This window comes from Antechinus flavipes, chromosome 5 (genome assembly GCF_016432865.1).
Source record: "Antechinus flavipes isolate AdamAnt ecotype Samford, QLD, Australia chromosome 5, AdamAnt_v2, whole genome shotgun sequence".
NCBI classification, from domain to species: domain Eukaryota; kingdom Metazoa; phylum Chordata; class Mammalia; order Dasyuromorphia; family Dasyuridae; genus Antechinus; species Antechinus flavipes.
In genome coordinates this window covers 206,519,588-206,541,535 of record NC_067402.1, presented here as the reverse complement: position 1 = coordinate 206,541,535, position 21,948 = coordinate 206,519,588, and positions in this window count along the sequence as shown.

The window sequence follows — 21,948 nt, the reverse complement described above, 5'->3', positions numbered from 1 at the left end:
AGAGGTAAACAGAGGAAACATATCATATCTAAAAGAAGTAGAGAAAATTAAATAATGTTCTTATATATATAACATTTAGGAAGGTAAATGAAAAGTTCATAAAATTACAAAGAGAAAAAGATGGAAAACTGTAAAGGGCAGGAACTCAGTATGATTGATTTAATCCTACAACAAATAATGGTTCCCTAGTGATATAATGATTGGTTTATATTCAGTATATTGTAATTATAATAGAGTATATAAACTGGGGACAAACTCAGCCAGAGACAGACTTCAAGATAGAGACCATCTGGCGGCTCTCCTGCCTCCTACACTGAAACCAAGACTTATTCTGGAGGGCCTCCAGAAACCTCCAGTTGAAGGAGACAGACTATGAAGGAGATAATAAAGAATTTGGACTTTATCTCTGACTATTCTCGTGATTATTCTGCTGAAAACAAGGCTGGTCCTGAGACCTTTAGAAAGCTAACCAGGACATTACAGAAAACCATAACAGGGATTAAATACATCTATTTCAACCTAGGTAAATTTATCAAAAAGATAAAGCAAAAACAATAACTTGACTACAGATTAATCAATGATTTGGGGACTATACAAAAGAATGAGATATCCTATCAAAGGTAAGAGGAGAAAAAGAGAGTAGGGAATGTGTATTGTACCCTAATCAATTCAGTGGTAAACAACAAAAAGAAAATAACTATAGTAAATAATTTATCAGAAAAAAGGGGGGCTACAATAAAATGGGTAAAGTGGCAAAGGGAGGGACTGACAAAGAAATAAAGAAAGGAGGAAATCTCATTTCAGTGATAAGGGAAGATTTCCTCTGAAGAACATTCCTATGAAGGGAGAAAGGGATTTTGTAATGGAAGAGAGGACTTTTGCAATGGGTATAAACTTTAGGGATGTGGCTTTTAAAGAGACTACTACCTTTGAAGTGTTGTACCTCTATGAATAGCATATTGCCTCAGGGACACAGGAAAATTTCTGCCATGGGATAGTTATTCTATCCATGAATGGATCTCTATCTCCTATAGCAATTGATACTACTAAGACTGAGACACAATAGAAAAAGACCTACAAGACTCACTAATTCTTTAGTGCTAAAGAGAAGAGTTAAATGCAGCATGATAGAAATCTGGTAATTGCAGAATAAAAAATGTAGAAAATAACATGTATGTTTATAACATGTAATTTATCATGAGCTAGAACTTTTAAGCCTTTTACATAATTTCAGGAAAACATAAATATTAAATATATTCTTTCCTGACCACAGTGATATAAAAAGTAAAATCAATAAAAAATCTCAAGAAAGGATTCAAACTTAAATGCAAACTAAATCATTTAGTACTAAAGAATTAGTGAGTCTTGTAGGTCTTTTTCTGTTGTGTCTCAGTCTTAGTAATATGCAAGACACAGATATGAAGGAACTTTGTTTGATAAAGCCTAGGATCCAACTTCTGTAGTAAGGATTCATTATTCTATAAACACTACTGGGAAAGCTTGAAAGTCGTCTGACATAAATTAGATGTTGACAAACCCTTCATACTATATGCTTAAATATAAAATTTCATATTGTAAATATATTAGGAGAGCAACATAGGATATACCTTTCACAACTACAGGTAGCAGAAGAATTCTTGACTAAACAAGGGATAGAAAGGACCACAGCCAATTAACTGAACAATTTTGATGGCACAAAATTGAAAAGATTTTGTTCAAATAAAATAACTGTAATTCAAATTAGAAAGAAAAGAATTAAGTGGGAAAAACCTTTGTTGTAAATTTCCCTGACATCCTAAATAGAGAATTAACATAAAATATAGAATATCAATATGTAAAAATATATTTAATATAAATATAAAACATACTATATAAATATATAACAACAAGGGTCATTCCCCAATGGGTCCAGAATAGTCTTTCATTATTTGAATTTCTCTTCCTCTAAATTTGGAAATCTTTTTAATGGTTATTTTAAAAGATTGTTGTTTGTCATTAGTCAAAGGATATGAACAAAGAGTTCTTGAAAGAAGAAAAGCAAACTATTAATAGCCATATGGGAAGTAAAATGATCCAAATGACTAATAATAAGAGAAATTCAAATGAAAGTAACTATGAGGTTCTCCTTATGCCCATCAGATTGGCAAAGATGACCAAAAAAGCTGTGATTGTTGGAGGAACTTCAAGAAGATAGACATACATGCATAACTGGTGCAACTAGGAATTGGTCCATGCAATCTGGAAAGCAATTTAAAACTACAGTTATGCCTTCCACATCATAGTTTCAATATATCACAGGTCAGCATAACAATTTTTTTTCTTGGCAACATATTTTATTTCAACAATTGGCTCTTGTCAACATGTTTTCAATGTTTTTCCCTCTATATTTTTTTAATTAAAGATTTTTTTTAATTTTCAAAATATATACATGAATAATTTTCAACATTCACCCTTACAAAATCTTGTGTTCTAAATTTTTTCCCTCCTTTCCATCCACCCCCTCTCCTAGCCAGCAAGTAATTCAATATATGTTAAATATATGCAATTCTTCTATATATATTTCCACAAATATGCTGCACAAGAAAAATCAGATCAAAAAGGGAAAAAATGAGAAAGAAAACAAGATATCATAAGAACTGAAATGGACATTTTTGGGGAGTTTTATAGAAGCCACAAATGACATGAAAAGGCCAGCAGATGATACAGATTTTTAAAAAGCACATTTACTTATTATCATTGACCTACAAATAGCCTATGATCAAATTGTTGACCCAAATTTTACAATAAAGTATTGTAAACATTCTATAAAAGAAAGAGAAAAAATTCAGACTTTTCTCTGGTACAAAGGGAGGGTCAAAAATTTTTATGTAGAATTGCCAGATCATGGGAATGTGACAAACATTCTTTCCACCAACTGCTACAGTGGGATAACAGTATGCTCCAAAAGTCATTGAGCCAGCAATACTGCTACTAGATATATAACTGCAAGAAATAGCAAAAGAGGTAAGTAATCTATACTTACAAAACATTTATAGCGGCAGTCTGGAAAAGTATATAAGTTTTTAAGTGCTTTATAAATATTATCTCATTTGTTACTCAGAGCAACACTAAAAGATACGTGCCATTTTTTATTCCCAAGGTGCAGTTGAAGAAACGAAGGCAGAGCAAGATCAGGTATTTGTTCAGGGTTACATAGCTTTTGAGTGTCAAGGGTCAAATTTTCCTGACTGCAGACCAGAACTCAATCCATTGTGCCACTTAGCAGTGATTAAAAAGAGAATTGCAGATAAAATGGATGTCCTTCATTTGGGGAATGGCTGAACAAATTATGGTGCATAAATGTATGGGAACATTCTTGTATCATTAAGACATGATGAAAAGGATAGATTCAGTAAAATGTGAAAGATACATATGAATTAACTAATATAGGATGAAGTCAATAGAACCTGAAGAATAATTTATACAATGACTATAATCTTTTTTCCCTTGAAGCAATTAGGATTAAGTGACTTGCCCAGGGTCACATAGCTAGGAAGTGTTAAGTGTCTGAGATTAAATTTGAACTCAGGTCCTCTTGACTTCACAGGCTGGTGCTCTATTCATTGCACCACATAGTTGCCCCATACAATAACTATAATCTAAAGAAAAACAAATACCCCCCAAAAAAAAAATTTAAAGGAAGTCAAAATTAGACTTGAATTCTGGAAAACCTGTGTTTAAATCCTCCCTCAGACACTTATTAATAATGATATTTAACATTTATACCGCACTTAGTATGTGCTAGGAACTGTGCTAAGTGCTTTGTAAATATTATCTCATTTAATCCTTTTAACATCCCTTGGAGATAGGTACTACTATTATTCCCATTTTACATTTGGGAAAATGGAAGCAAACAGTGGTTAAATGCTTAGGTCAGGGTCACACAACTAATGAGCATCTGAGGTCAGATTTGAACTAACATTTTCCTGACTCCAGGCCCAGTGTTCTATCCATTGCATCACTTAGCTATGTGGAACCCTGGGCAATTCATTAAATTTCCTTACCCATCAATCCTATCATATGCAAAATTGGGGAGTGAGCCCCTCTGTGGCCTCTAAAATCTCTTTCTACATCTCTATATTATAATTCCAACTCCAAATTTATCTTTACATAGTGAAAATTTGACTGTGATAGAAAACAAAATACCGGGAATATAATTTGAGTCATTGCAAAATTCTCATTGCTGGAAATGAACTTCTCAATTCTTAGAACTCCATTGGTTTCATTGATGACATTTTTGTCCAACCCTCCTTGGGCAACTGCTGTGAGCAATCCCGTCTATCTATTGAATTAGTTGGAGTCTCAGTCACCAGAATTCCTAAGGAAGCATTATTTATTCATAGCACAGATCCCTGTTGTTTTCTCTGGAGATTAGAAAAGCTTGCTCAATTGTCTTTGATTAGCAATTAATAGCATCCTGCCAGAGAGCCAAAGATCTAGGGGTAGGCATGAACATAGATCTTTCCTTCCAGTGAATACAAGGAACACAAATCAAAAAGACTTATTCGCCTCCTCTTCCAAAAAAAATCTTTATTGTTAAAAACAAAATAAAACAAAACAAAAACGAAAAAACTCCTCAGGAAATACTTTAAAATGGGCAAACCCACTTTTTTTTTTTTTTTTAATGCTCTAGGCTGAGGACAAAATAAAAATGAATCAATTGGATTTTTTTCCCCTGTCACTCTGACAATCTTCTATGTGATGAGAACACTGCTATTAGCCATTTTAATTTGATTATTTATGGGGAGTAAGCATTATATGTGGAAACAGCCATGCTTTGGGAATTAGAAAATTCTGATGTTTACTAACTGTGTGAAGCTAGACCAAGATTTTACTTCTCTGACGCTCAATTTCCTCATCAGCAAAAATTCAAGCATTTTTACTGCTATTCTCAGAAAGATCTATAAGGTAAGAATATTATTTTTAAGGATGATTAAATCTTGTTATATAAATGTATGAGTTGTTGGCCTTATTTAGAGCAGTGGTCTCCAAATTATACATCAGTGAGATTTTTTTTGACCATGTACATTAGTAAGTATATATTTACTTATTTATAAGTTTTTTATATATGTACTATTACACTGATAATTATTCATTTTATCAAATATACCTCAAAATTAGAAACTCTAAAAAAGTAAGATAAAGATGAAAAATATTTGACTGAGAATCAACTGACAACCATTAGTGTTTAAGTAGAGAAGTAATATGGTCAAAATTGCATTTTAAGAAAACCATTCTAGTTTGGTATCTATGTCAATCAATCAATCAATATTTACTAAGTGTCTATGACTATGTCAAATGCTAGGAATAAAAAGAAAGACAAAAGACAAAAATCCCTGCAATCAAGGAGCTTACAAATTCAGGGGGGAAGACAACATGAAAACCAATATGAAGAATGGGTTGGAAATGGGAATCTTTGTGATGGGGAGGTCAAATTGGAAGTTACTGAAATAGTCTAGGTGAGAGGTGTTGAGAGAACGAAGCGGGTAGTGGCCATAGAAATAGAAAGAAGGGGACTTGAAGTATAGAAGTGAATGTAGAAATGGTAAGATCTGGCAGCTGACTGTGTATGTGAAGGGAGGGAGGGAGAGAAGTCAAGGAATGCACTGGAGTTTTGAATTTAAGGAAATTTGGAAGAGAATTGGATCTGCAGGAAAAATAATGGGAAAAAGTTATTTGTTTCATATAGCAATCCATCCGTGCCTCCTTATCCATTGTTCTATTTAAAAGGAAAAGAAGGGAGGCAGGATTCTTACTCTCAGGATCCAGCATTCACCCTCTAAGGATATAGCTAGGAGGAGATCTGGGGGACAGAACATGGTTATGCTGGTTAGAGGGGAAAGTAGGGAAGAAATGTTCCCAATGGCACCTACACTATTGTGAGCACCTGGATAGATAATAACTGTCCTAAGGTGGAATTTGGGAATTTGTATAATGGCAGAGAGGAGGCAGAGTGAGGGAATCCTGAAAAGGGTAAGTGTGTTTGTGTTGGAGACATCCTTTCCCTCCCACCAGTTGGCTCTCCTGGGAAAGAGGGAGGGATGTAATCCATCTTCTGTCTCTCTTATTGATTAATAATGCACTCCTTGAGTTCTGTGGTTCCTTTGGGGTCTATCATCCGCTTTCTTTATTTTTATTTTTATTAAAGCTTTTTATTTTCCAAAACATATGTGTGGACAATTCTTCAACATTAGTCTTTGCAAAATCTTATGTTCCAATTTCCTTCTCCTTCCCTTCCCCCGTGCCCTCCCTTTGATGGCAAGTTGTCCAATATATGTTAAACATGATAAAAATATATGTTAAATCCAATATATGTATACATATTTATACAATTATCATGCTGCACAAGAAAAAAAGAGAAGCAAAATAAATGCAAATAAAAACAAGAGTGAAAATACTATATTGTGACCACACTCAGTTCCCACAGTTTTCTCTGGGTATAGAGGATTCTCTTCATTACTTAACCCCTGGAACTGATCTGAATCATCTCATTGTTGAAGAGAGCCATGTTCATCAGAATTGATCATCATATAATCTTTTTGTTGCTATGTACAATGATTTCCTGGTTCTACTCATTTCACTAAGTATCAGTTCTTGTAAGTCTCTCCAGGCCTTTTTGTATTCATCCTGCTGGTCATTTCTTACAGAACAATAATTTTCCATAGCATTCATATAACCATAATTTATTCAGCCATTCTCCAATTGATGGGCATCCACTGAATTTCCAGTTTCTGGCCACTACAAAAAGGGCTGCCACATGTACCACCCACCTTCAAAGGATCCTGGCACCCCTTTGGAGAGAGCAATGACCTAGAGAAAAGGATCAGGAGCAACTTTATTATTTTGGTGAAGTTAGCCTAGATTCTCACATTTCACTTCCCATATCCCTTCACAGAGCAACTAAAAGGTGCTAACCTACATTTGCTAAGTGTCCTCTATAGCAGAATCATTCAGAGAGTGAGTGACAAAAATATAGAAAAGGCCAGGGCATTTTAAAAGCTGTCTCCCTTAGTCAAGTTATTAAGAACCCCCTAGTGCCCAGCAGCTCTGTAATTAGATCCATAAAGTCGATCTCTGTGCTTTGCCCTTGTTCTCTTGTCTGATTAACAGGTTTAAATACATTTCCCCCATGTGGTTATAAGATTTTAAAAGCTCTAGTTCTTGGGCTTGAAGGACACATTAGTTGTATGTTTTGAGAGTGATACTAAACTGTAGACAGGATGTGTTGGAGCCTAGGCAGAGATTTGGAAGTTGAAGTAGGAAAAAAATAAATTACAAAAAAGGAAAATGGAAATGATTTTAGAAGCAGTGAACTGTCTATATGAATGAAAGTGGAAATAGGAAACTTAGGTAGGAGAATATGGAAAAGTAGAAAGAAATGATTTTATTTTTAAAGTCCTTCCAATCAACCCTCCACATCTTCAAAGATCTAATCTATCAGGTAGAAAATGGACAGAAATTAAAGTTGAGAACTGGAAGGATATAGTGTCAAGAAGGAGATAGTATACACCTTTTTCTTTTCATAGAATATTGAGTGGGAAATGGTGTATTTCCATACATTTCTTTCCCAATCAGAAGTGAAATGAAATCAGATACCTAAGAAGAACACCAAAATGTCGTTTCTGATTTCAATCCATACCAAGTCTATATATAGTTTATGGAAGAGTAAATAACGATTGTCATAAGACAGCATGCCGGATCTGAGAAAGACGTGGGTTCATCACTAGCTCTAACACTTAAGAAATGTGTGCCTGTTATCATATCAGATGCCTTATCTCTCTGGGTTTTAATTTCTTCCTGTAAAATAGGGCTTCCCGATCCTGCACACTTACCTCATGGGGTAGTTTCAAGGCTCTAAATAAGATCATGTATGTAAGTCAAGAGGAGAACAAGGGAAAAGGAGAAAAGCATTCATTAAGTGCCTGCTATGTGCTAGGCATTCTATCTACGGCATCATCCAGCCACTTCTACAAAGTGTTCTGGTAGAGCAGTAAGACAGTGCAGTCGATAAAGCACCAGACAGGGAGTCAGGAGAATCTGAGTTCAAATCCAGCCTTACACAAGAATGTGACTATGGGCAAGTTACTTATCACCTAGTGGCTCCATTTGCAGCTGTGATAAAAGAAAGGCATTCAAGAGTAAGGAAAAAAGGGAATTGATATCTAAGCTCTACCTACACAACTATCAACAAAGTACTAACAGCGAATTCAGCACTAGGAGTAATCTCTGTAAATCGAAGGTTAGATTTGAATTTATACTGACCTACTGCAAATGAGTACATTTAGTCAGGGGGAAAAAAACATGTTTTTATTGCATCCTAAGTAATTTTCCCTGAAAGGCTTATGTGTTTAGAAAACATTGGCAGTAAAGTCGGGGTCTGTTCTATGTCTCTGTTGAGAATTCACATCATGATTCATCAGGCACAATCCAATTTGCAATGATCCCCATCTTCCAACTTCTAAGCATTTCAGTGGAAGTAAAAATTAATCTGCACAGAAATGAATATACAAATGTATTTTGGTTATTGTGCCCCGCTGGAAAAAAAATAACCCCACAGCTTTATTCCCCTCCATGTAGTATGTAACTACCCCCAAAGAAAAACACAAATGAGGCAAACTGTCAAATGGAATTTTTTTCTTACTCTTACTATTGTAAATGTACCCAGAGGCTTATGTACTATCTAAATTGGAATGGTAATAATAATAAAATTGAAAAACCACATTAAAATATTAAACCACATTCAACATCTGGTTTCAAGGGGCAGCTTTGTTTAAGCTGCACCTGCTTGGGAAAAACCTTGTGTTACTCAAGATAATAAAAAGATGAGAACATTAGGTATCATTCCCAAATGATGCCTTCCATACTCCTCCAGAAATTAGGTTCCTGTTATTGATTGGTTAATTTGGAAATTTTATTTTCATTTCTCCAAAACTCTAGGAAGTTCCTTGACTGATCCCCTAGTGGGGAATTAGTTACAATGGATGAATGCAATTGAGTATCGTCAAAGATCCCTACAGAGAAATAAATTAGCATTTTTACATGTGGTTAGAAGAATTCAGTTTTTAATTTAGATGTAAAGTTAGGACTTGTTGTCATCACTGTGCTAACAGAAGAGTAGAAAAAGGACTCTGTCCTTATAATTGGTGCAGTGAATTTGACTGGTAGAATCACTCATTCAGAATCAGAAAAGTGAGAACTCACTTTTATCCTTAAATGTTCTTTTCAATACATGATGTGACTTGATAAAAGATGTCCATTGGCACAAACACAAAATATATACACGGAAATTGGGGAAAGAAAACAGTAACAATTGTGACAACCAAGAAAGGCTTCATGTAAAAGTTGCTTAAGTTGCATTATTAAAAGAACATCAAATAGAGATCTTATATGATCCAATTTTTAAAGAAAATATTGGACTAGCTATAATGAACTTCTAAAGAGAGAAAAAATCTAATGCGGATGGATTTCAAGAAGAATGTTATCAAACTTTTAAAGGACAAGAAATACTTGTATTACGTATCTTATTTTAATAACTGGGGAAGATAAACTATTCAACTCCTTCCACAAGAGAAATAGATCTTAATACCTAAATCAGAAAAGGGAAAAGGAAAAGAAGATTATGGACTAATATCATGAATGAATATCAATTCAAAAATGTTTTTAAAAATCCTGATAAAAAGACTAGAGAAATATATCTAAAAAATTGTTCACTATAATCAGGTTGAATTTAAACACCAGGGACTCAAGAATGTTTGAACATTAGAAAAAAATTTAATAACCACATTAAAAATAAAACCATTCAAACTAGCATTATGTCTACAGACATAAAAAAAAAAGCCTTTTAAATAAAATACAATAATAATTTATGCTAAAAATCTTTCAAAAGCATAGGCATATGTTCTGGACTAGATCTGATTCAGTTTAGTAGTATAGGCTTGGAAATGAAATGCTTGTGCACCTATACCTATTTAACAAAAACTTGCTCAACAATATAGCAATGGAAAGATATTTTAAAATGCTGCATTGATTCAATTTGACTCAGTTCCTTTTAGCTCCACATTTGCTATGATGATATTCCCTGTAATAAAAGTTTGTGAAGCCTATAAAAAGCCTGAATTCCTCATTCACCTGTTTTTTATTCCTTAAATAAGCAAGAAGCTATGTTAATAGTGTGTTCCTTAGGCTCCTGAATTAATTAAACTATAAGAATAGTTTGAAAGAAAAATTACAAACTATTAACCACCATATGAAAAAAATATTTCAAATCCTAAAGAAAAGTATAAATTAAGACAACTCTAATATTTAATCTCACTCCAAGTAGATTGGGAAAGATGACCAAAAATGAAAATAATCAGATTATTTGTTGGATTGGTGAAAAAAGGTACAATAGTACAATGTTGGTATAATTATGAATTGGTCTTATCATTGTACAAAGCAACTTAAAATTATGCTAAGAAAGTAGTGAAAATGTTCCTACATTTTGATTTCCATTATTAGATATTTACTCTACAGAGAGCAAAGATAAAAAAATCCAATATATACCAAAATTTTTATAGAAGCACCTTTTTTTTTTTTCATACTGGAAAATAACTGGAAACTAAGTATATACACCTATCAATTGAGAAATAGCTAAGCCAAATGTTGTACATGAGTTAATGAAATAAAACAGCTAGAAGAATTAAAAAATATAATGTATATGTTGAAATATAAGGTAATCAGTATCAAGAAAACAATATGCAAAATGACTACAATAATGTAAATGTAAAGAATAATAACAACCAAATAATTGAAACTGAATATCATAAAAATGTAATGACTAAGAACTCTTAATTTGAGACTATACTTCCCTTCCTTTGAGGGGTGGGGAAGTGCTCCATACATATGGAGATATCGAGTTGATTAACATGTTGGTTAGATTTTCTAAATTTTTTGGTCATTTTTTAAAATCTTTGTTTGATGGAATACTTTTCTAGGAAGGCATATATTTGGAGATATAACTCAAAATTTTTTCAACTATTCTCCAATTGATGGGCACTTCCTTAAGTGATATGGAAACCAAAAATGCCAATACATTTTTAAAAAGAAAGAATGGAATCAGGAAAACCTGAATTCAAATGCAGCCTCAGACATTTACTATATGTGTCACTCTGGGCAAGTAACTCAAACTCAAATTGCTTGTTATCTCAATTGTAAAAGGGGGATAATAAATAATAATAGCACCTACTTCCCAGAGTTGTGTGGTTAAAATGAGATTATTGTAAAGTGCTAAGCATCATGACTGGCACTTAAAAAGTGCTATATACATATTATCCCTTAAAAAAAACACCCTTAAAAACTCAAAACAAAGGATATAAAAAGATTGATCATATATGTTAAATCACTAACCAATCATTGTATTTTTCTTTTGTGCAACTAACCAAAAGTAATAACCAATTTTTTTTGGACCATATCTGTTTTTTAAACCCTGTAGGGAACTTCCAGTGAGGAACTACCTTTATCAAAGCAGATTAACATCTTATTTCAAAGAGACAGTGATAGTGGAAAAGAAAGAGTTGTATATGATAGTGAGAGGTTCAATGATCTATCCACTGTCATATTGCTAATATATCTCAAAGGAAGGACTTCATATACCCTTGATTTCAGTGCCAGCTTTTCATCTCAGTTATATGAAATTTTCCAAAATGATTTCCTCATAACATTGAGGTAGGCAATCCAAGGATTATTCCCATATTGCCCATTTTATCTGTGGTTTATGAAGTAAATTGACTTGGTCATGATCACACAGCTACTTATGTTGGATCATAGTATTTATTTTTAATTGTTATCTTCAATTGAAATATTTCCTTTCTCTCCCAATTCTTTTCTCCTCATTACAGTATTTAAAATGTGAAAGGATTCAAATCCAATTTCCTTACTTTAGAAATGAAGCTTATTTTGCTTGTGTTCATATAAGCAGCATAATCAGGACATGAAACCAGATTATCTCTCTCCCAATCTAGAACTCTTCTCCCTGTCCTCAGTTGCCAATCATGTTTTTCCTTCCTTCCTTCCTTCCTTCCTTCTCCTTTCCTTCTCCTTTCCTTCTCCTTTCCTTCTCCTTTCCTTCTCCTTTCCTTCTCCTTTCCTTCTCCTTTCCTTCTCCTTTCCTTCTCCTTTCCTTCTCCTTTCCTTCTCCTTTCCTTCTCCTTTCCTTCTCCTTTCCTTCTCCTTTCCTTTCCTTTCCTTCTCCTTTCCTTCTCCTTTCCTTCTCCTTTCCTTCTCCTTTCCTTTCCTTTCCTTTCCTTTCCTTTCCTTTCCTTTCCTTTCCTTTCCCTACTAAAGACTAGATTCTAAGGAACTAAGACTCAAACATATGAGAAGGAACTTCCTTTTTGTCCCACTATCATCAAACATGAAAAGGCGTTTCTTTCCCACAGTAAATAGTTTTTAAGATGTAGAATGAACTCTTGGCTCTTTGAATTACTAGAGTGGAACACAGAGAGAAAGATAATCAACATTGGCAGATGAGCCAGTCATTTCTTTCTGATTTGGGAATGTTTTATGACTATTAAAATAGCAGATATACCCTTCTAATATTTTAATCATTTTTGCTGTTATAAAATAAATTTGTATTACAACTGATGGCACTGGGAGTCAACTCCAGAATGTGGGGAATAAAACCTTCCTTCAGCTAATGCCCCCATGAATAATTAAGAATTAATCTTGTATGCTTGCCAATATTTACAGAATTTTACAAAGTCTAAAAATCAAGCTGATTAATACTTGAAATGTACAGAGACTGTTAGATTTTATTTTGAAGGATGGGAGGAGGGAAGTAGGGAAAGGATATGTGACTGCAAATTCCTAGTGAGTAAACTAGTTGGTGCAGTAGTAGATAAGAGCACTTGGGTTGGAATCAGGAAGGGTACTCCTTTTGAGTTTAAATTCAGCCTCAGATGCTTCCTAGGTGTGTGACCCTGGGTTTGCCTCAGTTTCCTCTTCTGTAAAATGATCTGGAAAATGAAATGGCAACCCACTCCAGTATTTCTGCCAAGAAAATCCCAAATGCGGTCATGAAGACCTGGGTATGGCTGAAAAATAACTGAACAACCACAAAACTCCTACTTATACAGCTCAACACTCTCTCTGAAATTTATAAACAATGACATTCATGAAGTACAGAGAAGTTAAATAAGTTTCCCAGTCACATAGCCAAAATGAGTTGGAAGTAGGAATGAACCCTGATCTCCCTTTTCTCAATCCAATGTCACAGCTGTCTCTTGCTCTACTGGCAGCTCTAGACTTTTTTGTAGCCACAGATTCTAACCTACCAGAAATGAATGAAAACATCTGAAGAATGAAAGGAACTTCCAAGATCATTGAATAAAACTCTCTAGGTCAGACACACCCAGAAGGACCATCCACTTACTATTCTTGAAAATCTCTAGGAGCGGAGATTGTATCACTTCCCTAGTTAGTTGGTAATTCCAGCCACTAGCAAACTAGGACTTATGCCAAGGGTTGGCAGAGTGTGCCAAAGATGCCACATGGTTCAGTTATTTTAGGCGTAAGCCCCTCCCTGAGATCAGAAGTCAGTGGTCAGTGGGTAAGCCCCTACCAGGTCAGAAGAGTCAGCACTTGGCACCTGTTTACTTCCTTCCCCTGCCTCCACATCCCTCCCTACTCAACATATGCTTACACCCTCAGCTTGTAAGTCAGCAGCTGGTGCGCTTAGTGTATCCATCTTTGTGCCCTCTGCTTAATAAAGCAGCCTCTCTTTCCTGTCGTGCTCAAAGGGAAATTAAAAAGTCTAGACTCTTGTTGGCATGCCCATTTTGAAAAGATTACCAATCAGTCAGCCCAATTCTATGTACCTGAAAAACTTGTTTTCTAATCCAGGCAGAAATATTCTGCTTCCTTTAAATCAGGACTGGAGGCCATGAGCTATTTATATGTGTATGTGTGTGTGTGTTGTGTGTGTGTGTGTGTGTAAGGGTATACACACACACACACACACACACACACGTGTATTAATTGCTAAATGTATTTTGATAAAATTGGTTTCCTTTGTAATCCTATTTTATTTCACGTATTTAAAAACACTGTTCTGAGAAGTGATCCATGAGATTCATTGTTCTGCCAAAGGGATCCTTCACTCATAATATATATATATGTGTGTGTGTGTGTGTGTGTGTGTGTGTGTAAAATCCATGCTTTAAACTCTCTTTTTTGGGTCTGTTTTCCTGCTCAGTCTCTGACTATTTATGTGATCTTGGACAATTACTAACCTCTCAGTTTCATTTTTCTTACCTGTAAAACAGGTAGGAACTGAGTGAGAAATGTGTTTGAACCAGTTTGAACCAGAGTCAATGATTAAATATGAAAAAATAAAAATAACTAAATTAAATGTAGTATTTACCCCTCCGAATTCAGCAGGCACTATAAATTTTGATTTATTGCCTTGTTCATTTTCTGATTTAAGAAAGTTGTGCATATCCAACATATAAAGGACTGCTTGCCATCTAGGGGAGGGGGTGGAGGGAGGGAGGGGGAAAAAAATCGGAACAGAAACGAGTGTCAATATAATGTAATTATTAAATAAAAAATTAAAAAAAAAAAGAAAAAAAAAGTTGTGGAGAAAGTATTAATTTATGCAGATTAAATGTAAATGTGTATCACTGCTTTGGAGAAATGGTTGTTATGCCTTTATTTTTGTACCCCTGACTGAAACTATCATTTCACTATACAGGGAATTCCCAATTCTTATGTCCTATTGCTTCAAAACTTAAAATCTTATTTATCATGTCAACATATGTCAGAGGAAGATCTTGAATTCAGTCCTTCCTAGTTACAACACTGCATTTTTATAAAATAGAGATAAAACGTTTGCATGGCCTTGTCTTGTCTTGGTCTGGCAATGTTTCCCTCCTGACAGACACACATGATTTTTTTTTTTTTTTTTGAGGCAATCAGGGTTAAGTGACTTGCCCAGGATCATAGAGTTAGTAATAAGTATCTGTAAACAGATTTGAACTCACATCCTCCTGACACTAACTCACTCTGACTTATTTTATTTTAAAAAAAATTTTTAACAATAACTTTTTATTTTCAAAATATATGCAAAGATAATTTTCAACATTCACTGTTGCAAATTCTTCTCCTTCCATTTCCCTTAACCCCTCTCCTAGACAGCAAGTAATCCAATATAGGTTAAACATGTGCAAGTCTTCTAAAGTCCCAAGGCTAGGCGCACCTGCTAATCTGGAGCTCTCATTTCATTGCTGAAGATGGCCAGGTCCATCAGAATTGATCATCACATAGTATTGTTGTTGAGGTATATAATGATCTCCTGTTTCTGCTCATTTCACTTAGCATCAGTTCATATAAGTCTCACCAGTCCTCTCTGTATTCATCCTGCTGGTCATTCCTTACAGAACAATAATATTCCATAACATTCATATACCACAATTTACCCAGCCATTCTCCAATTGATGGGCATCCATTCATTTTCCAGTTTCTAGCCACTACAAACAGGGCTGCCACAAACATTCGTGCACATACAGGTCCCTTTCCCTTCTTTAGTATCTCTTTGGGGTATAAGCCTTGGGACCAGGTTGTAGTAGAAAATGGAAGAAGAGGTTACATATATAGCCAGAAGACAGTATTAATGTTGAACTGGGAAATGCTTATCTGTTAACTAATATTGATAAACTTGTTAATCTCTACACGTTTATAAATTATAATTTTTGTTCAGTCATTTCAGTCACATCTAATTCTTCAAGACCCCTATTTGGGGTTTTCTTGACAGAAATATTGGAACCAAACAGTTCTCTTGTTGCACAGGAAGAATTGGATTCAGAAGGTAAAAATAACCTGGGAAGAAAAACAAAAATGCAAGCAGTTTATATTCATTTCCCAGTATTCTTTCTTTGGGTATAGCTGCTTCTGTCCATCCTTGATCAATTGAAACTGAATTAGATCCTCTCTTTGTCGAAGAAATCCACTTCCATCAGAATACATCCTCATACAGTATCGCTGTTGAGATATATAATGATCTCCTGGTTCTGCTCATTTCACTTAGCATCAGTTCATGTAAGTCTCGCCAGTCCTCTCTATATTCATCCTGCTGGTCATTTCTTACAGAACAATAATATTCCATAACATTCATATACCACAATTTACTCAACCATTCTCCAATTGATGGGCATCAATTCATTTTCCAGCTTCTAGCCACTACAAACAGGGCTGCCACAAACATTTTGGCACATACAGGTCCCTTTCCCTTCTATAGTATCTCTTTGGGGTATATGCCCAGTAGAAACACTGCTGGATCAAAGGGTATGCCCAGTTTGATAACTTTTTGAGCATAGTTCCAAATTGCTCTCCAGAATGGCTGAATGTGTTCACAATTCCACCAACAATGTATCAGTGTCCCTGTTTTCCCACATCCCCTCCAACATTCCGCATTATCTTTCCCTGTCACTCTAGCCAATCTGACAGGTGTGTAGTGGTATCTCAGAGTTGTCTTAATTTGCATTTCTCTGATTAATAATGATTTGGAGCATATTTTCATATGTATATAAATAGTTTTAATTTCTTCATCTGAGAATTGTCTGTTCATATCCTTTGACTATTTATCAATTGGAGAATGGCTTGATTTCTTATGTTAAGAGTCAATTCTCTATATATTTTGGAAATGAGGCCTTTATCAGAACCTTTGACTGTAAAAAATGTTTTCCCAGTTTATTGTTTCCTTCTAATCTTGTCTGCATTAGTTTTGTTTGTACAAAAACTTTTCAATTTAATATAATCAAAATTTTCTATTTTGTGGTCAATAGTGATCTTTAGTTCTTCTTTGGTCATAAATTCCTTCTTCTTCCACAGGTCTGAGAGGTAAACTATCCTATGCTCTTCCAATTTATTTATAATCTCATTCTTTATGCCTAGGTCATGAACCCATTTTGACCTTATCTTGGTGTACGGTGTTAAGTGTGGCTCAATGCCTAGTTTCTGCCATACTAATTTCCAATTTTCCCAGCAATTTTTGTCAAATGATGCACTCTTATCTCCAAAACTGGGGTCTTTGGATTTATAAAACACTAGATTATTAAAGTTATTGGCTGTTTTGTCCTTTGAACGTAACCGATTCCATTGATAGACTAGTCTATTTCTTAGCCAATACCAGATGGTTTTAATAATCGCTGCTTTATAATATAATTTTAGATCTGGTACAGCTAGGCCACCTTCATTTGATTTTTTTTTTTCATTAATTCCCTTGAAATTCTTGACCTTTTGTTTTTCCATATGAACATTGTTGTTATTTTTTCTAGGTCATCAAAATAGTTTTTTGGGAGTCTGATTGGTATAGCATTAAATAAATAGATTAGTTTAGGTAATATTGTCATTTTTATTATATTTGCTCACCCAATCCAAGAGCATTTAATATTTTTCCAGTTGGTTAGATCAGACTTAATTTGTGTGGAAAGTGTTTTGTAGTTTTGCTCATAAAGTTTCTGATTTTCCCTTGGCAGATAGATTCCTAAATATTTTATACAATTAGTAGTTACTTTAAATGGAATTTCTCTTTGTAACTCTAACTGTTGGGTTTTGTTAGTGATATATAAGAATGCTGATGACTTATGTTGTTTTATTTTGTATCCTGCAACTTTGCTAAAGGTGTGGATTGTTTCTAATAACTTTTTAGTAGAATCTCTGTGGTTCTCTAAGTATACCATCATATCATCAGCAAAGAGTGATAATTTGGTTTCCTCATTGCCTATTCTTATTCCTTTACTCTCTTTCTCAACTCTTATTGCCAACGCTAGCATTTCTAATACAATATTAAATAGTAACGGTGATAGTGGGCAACCTTGTTTCACTCCTGATCTTATTGGGAATGGTTGAAGTTTGTCCCGTTACATATGATGCTTACTGCTGTTTTTAAATAGATGCTACTGATTATTTTAAGGAAAAGTCCATTTATTCCTATACTCTCAAGAGTTTTTAATAGGAATGGATGTTGAATTTTATCAAAATTTTATCAAATTTTTTCTGCATCTATTGAGATGATCATATGGTTTTTGTTAATTTGATTATTAATATGGCCAATTATACTGATAGTTTTCATAATATTGAACCAGGCCTGCATTCCTGGTATAAATCCTACTTGATCGTGGTGTATTATCCTGGGAATGATTTTCTGTAGTCTTTTTGCTAATATCTATTTAAGATTTTAGCATCAATATTCATTAGGGAGATTGGTCTATATTTTTTTTTCTCTGTTTTCAACCTATCTGGTTTAGGTATTAGTACCATGTCTGTGACATAAAAGGAATTTGGTAAGACTCCTTCATTCCCTATTTTTTCAAATATTTTATAAAGCATTGGGGCTAATTGTTTTTTGAATGTTTGGTAGAATTCACATGTAAATCCATATGGTCCCGGGGATTTTTTTTTAGGGAGTTGATTAATAGCTTGTTCTATTTCTTTTTCTGAAATGGGACTATTTAAGCAATTTACTTCCTCCTCTGATAATCTGGGAAGATTTTTTTTGGAGGTAGTCATCCATTTCGCTTAGGTTATCAAATTTATTGGCATAAAGTTGGGCAAAGTAACCCCTTATTATTTCTTTAATTTCCTCTTCATTGGTAGAAAGTTCCCCCTTTTCATTTTTAAGACTACTAATTTGATTTTCCTCTCTCCTTCTGAAATTGAATTTGAACTCAGTCTCCCTGACTCCAGGCAGAATACTCTATTTCCTGTCTACCTAGCTTCTGTTTTAAAATTTAACTTTTGTTTTATTATTATATTATTATTTGATATTATTATTTATTATGTCAACAATCACTAAAATATTTATTATTTACTATATATAATACATTGTTTATTATATTATTAACTTATGTGATATGTTTGCTATTATTTTATTGATAGTTTGATTTGGTTTGGTTTATGTTGTTTATTTCCATTTGTGTATTATGGAAACACAGGTACAATCATGATATAGTTATGTATTAGATTTTTAACCATTTAATCACTGTGCTTTGCTCTGTGCTATCTGTCATTCTAAAACTCTGAGTCTAATATTCAGGCTAACTTGAAATGAACAGAGGTGGTTCAGTGGATATAGTGGTGACTGGTGATGATCCTAAAGTCAACAAAAATCCTCTTCCTGAGTTTGACTACAAAATTTAGACACTAGTTGCATGATTCTGGACAAGTCATTTCACTCTGTTTACTTCTGTTTTCTCATCTGTAAAGTGAACTGGAGAACGAAATGACAAACCACTTCAGTATTTTTGCCAAGACAACTCCAAGTGGGGTCCCAAAGAATTGGACACAATTGAAAAATGACTGAAGAACAAATTGACTGTAAGCAATGTATTAACCATAGTATTGTGGTCTAATTGATTATGATGATGAGACAATTACCCTTGTTGATTTGAGTGTTTGTATTTATTTTGATTTTTAAGATGCATATATATATGCTTTGTGCTATAGAGTCTTGGCCCTGGACCAGAAAATATGAATTCACATATCTCTTTTGACATTCTGTGTAATCTTGTGTATGACACATAATCTCCATGGTTCTTATTTTCTTTAAATATCAAATGAGGAGCTATCTTAAATGACTTCAGAGGGCCTTTATAGCTCTAGCTTTACAATATATGATCCCATGATTTGCAAATGCTAAATATTTTTCAACTGGTTTTTCAAGGGATTGCAAAATTTTTGACTCAGGGAAGAAATGTAGTCTTCATATTAATTGTAAATCTCCTCTTTGCTAGAAATGTAATGGCAGAAACTTGAAGGGTTAGAACTGTCTGCCTGTGGTTGGGCAAGTATGACCCAGAATTTCTCAAGTTTCTATGGCTTTGAATTTTAGATACTTTTGTGGGAAAGTGGTGACTAGGAGAGATTTATCTGGGAGTTTGAATTGAAGCTCCCTCTAGGAGTCTATGCTGAATTACCTGAACATGGTACGGAGTAATAATCTATGGCCACTGATCACTTCTGAGAGATGAGCAGAAGGCAGTGGAAATAATCAGATCAGAAGTTGAGAGGAGATGCTGACCTAATGCACTTAAGAAGGAAATGATCCCAGGAGGCATAAAGCAGATCACTCTGAAACAGTACATGACAGTTGGTGAAACAGCCCTTTATTACTCCTTTGTTACCCTTCCTATCTTTGCAATAGGAAACCATTTTTAAATTTTGTTTGCTGAATTAGTGATCTTCTGTTTTCTCCTCTGATTTGGATGGCCCAGTGGATAGAGTGCTGGACCTGAAGTCAGGAAGATCTGAATTCCAGACTTACTAGTTGTGTGACAAGATGCTTACATTTCTAGTTGCTTCAATTTCCTCATCTGTGAAATGGGGATAATAAGAGTACCTATCTCCCAAATTTATTGTGAAGATCAGATGAGATAATAATTGTGAAGGATTTAGCATAGTTTCTGACACATAGTAAATGCTATATAAATGTTAACTGTTATTATCATTATGGATCGATTGGAAGAAAGGATTTGAGTGGATGTAAGGAGTTTGGGAGGGGGGAAAGTTATTTCTCCTCTTCTCAGTAATCAGCCAAATCAATAAGAATTTCAAAGTTTATTTCTTTTAATGCCCATTTTTATTTCTATGCTATTTGAAGTTATTAATAAGAATAAATGACCATATATGATGGAAAATGATTACCTATAAGTACACAGAGAATAGGAATGAGAAAGGGGAACTTAATTCTAAAAGAGACTAAAGATAGTTTCCTCAACTCATATAATGTAGAAACTAATGAGAAGGTTCATATGCATAAATATATGTTCAAATCATACATGAGACTTTTTTTTTCTGAGACAATTGGGGTTAAATGACTTGCCTAAGGTCACACAGCTAGGAAGTGTTAAATGTCTAAGACCAGATTTGAACTCAAGTCCTCCTGACTTCAGGGTTGTTGTTCTACCTACTGCACAACCTAGCTGCCCTGACACAATTTTATTGAACCAAGAGAATCTGAGAAAGGTAATGAGCCTGAAAGTTCTGGTTTTGCCTGAAGATACACACCTTCATCCAATTTAATACTTTCAATATCAACTCAAGGAGTTATTGACAATATCAGTGTATTTTCTAATTATTCAATGTTATATCAATTAAGTTATGAGATACCTTCTAATTTTTTATTTTAAATTATCCCACCAAGTAATTGAGTGACCATGGACACTTGATAGTTCCTTGCCTCAGTTTCTTTATTTGCACAACAACAGAGTTGGACTAAATTGAAATTTTCAAATAATATCAATAAGCATTTATTAAATAAGGCACATTCTTTGGTCCTGTTGACTTCAATAACAAAGCAAAATGATTTCTAAGTTAAAGTTGACGTTTTTATTGGGGGGCTGTTGCAATAAGAAGAGTGCATGCATATAACATACATACAAATAAGTAATTACAAAGTAATTCAAGAAAATGTTGAGCGTGTGTGTGCATAATACATAAGTCTTCTCTAATCTATTAAAAATTAACAACTGGGGAGATTAGAGAAGACTTGATGATGTCCAAGGTCTCCCCTGACACAATTGTTTTATGGTCCTATTGTTATCTCTAAAATAACTAATAACATCAACAGGTTTTATAATGTAATAATATTTTCTGTTTTACTGTTATCCTGTGTTGGAATTCCTTTTTTCTGAAGTTAATACTACAGTAACATGTCAAAAAGATTATACAGTGTGACCAAGTTGAATTCATAGCAGGAATGTAGAATTGGATCCATATTAGGAAAATTATAAACATAATAGGCCATATTAATAGCAAAATAATAAAAATCACATTATTATATTAATAGATGGAATTAACAAATGGCTGAAGTGATCCAAGACTGTGCTCGTCAGCTAAATTTAGAATCATTCAATTTTTTTATAGACAGTCAATATT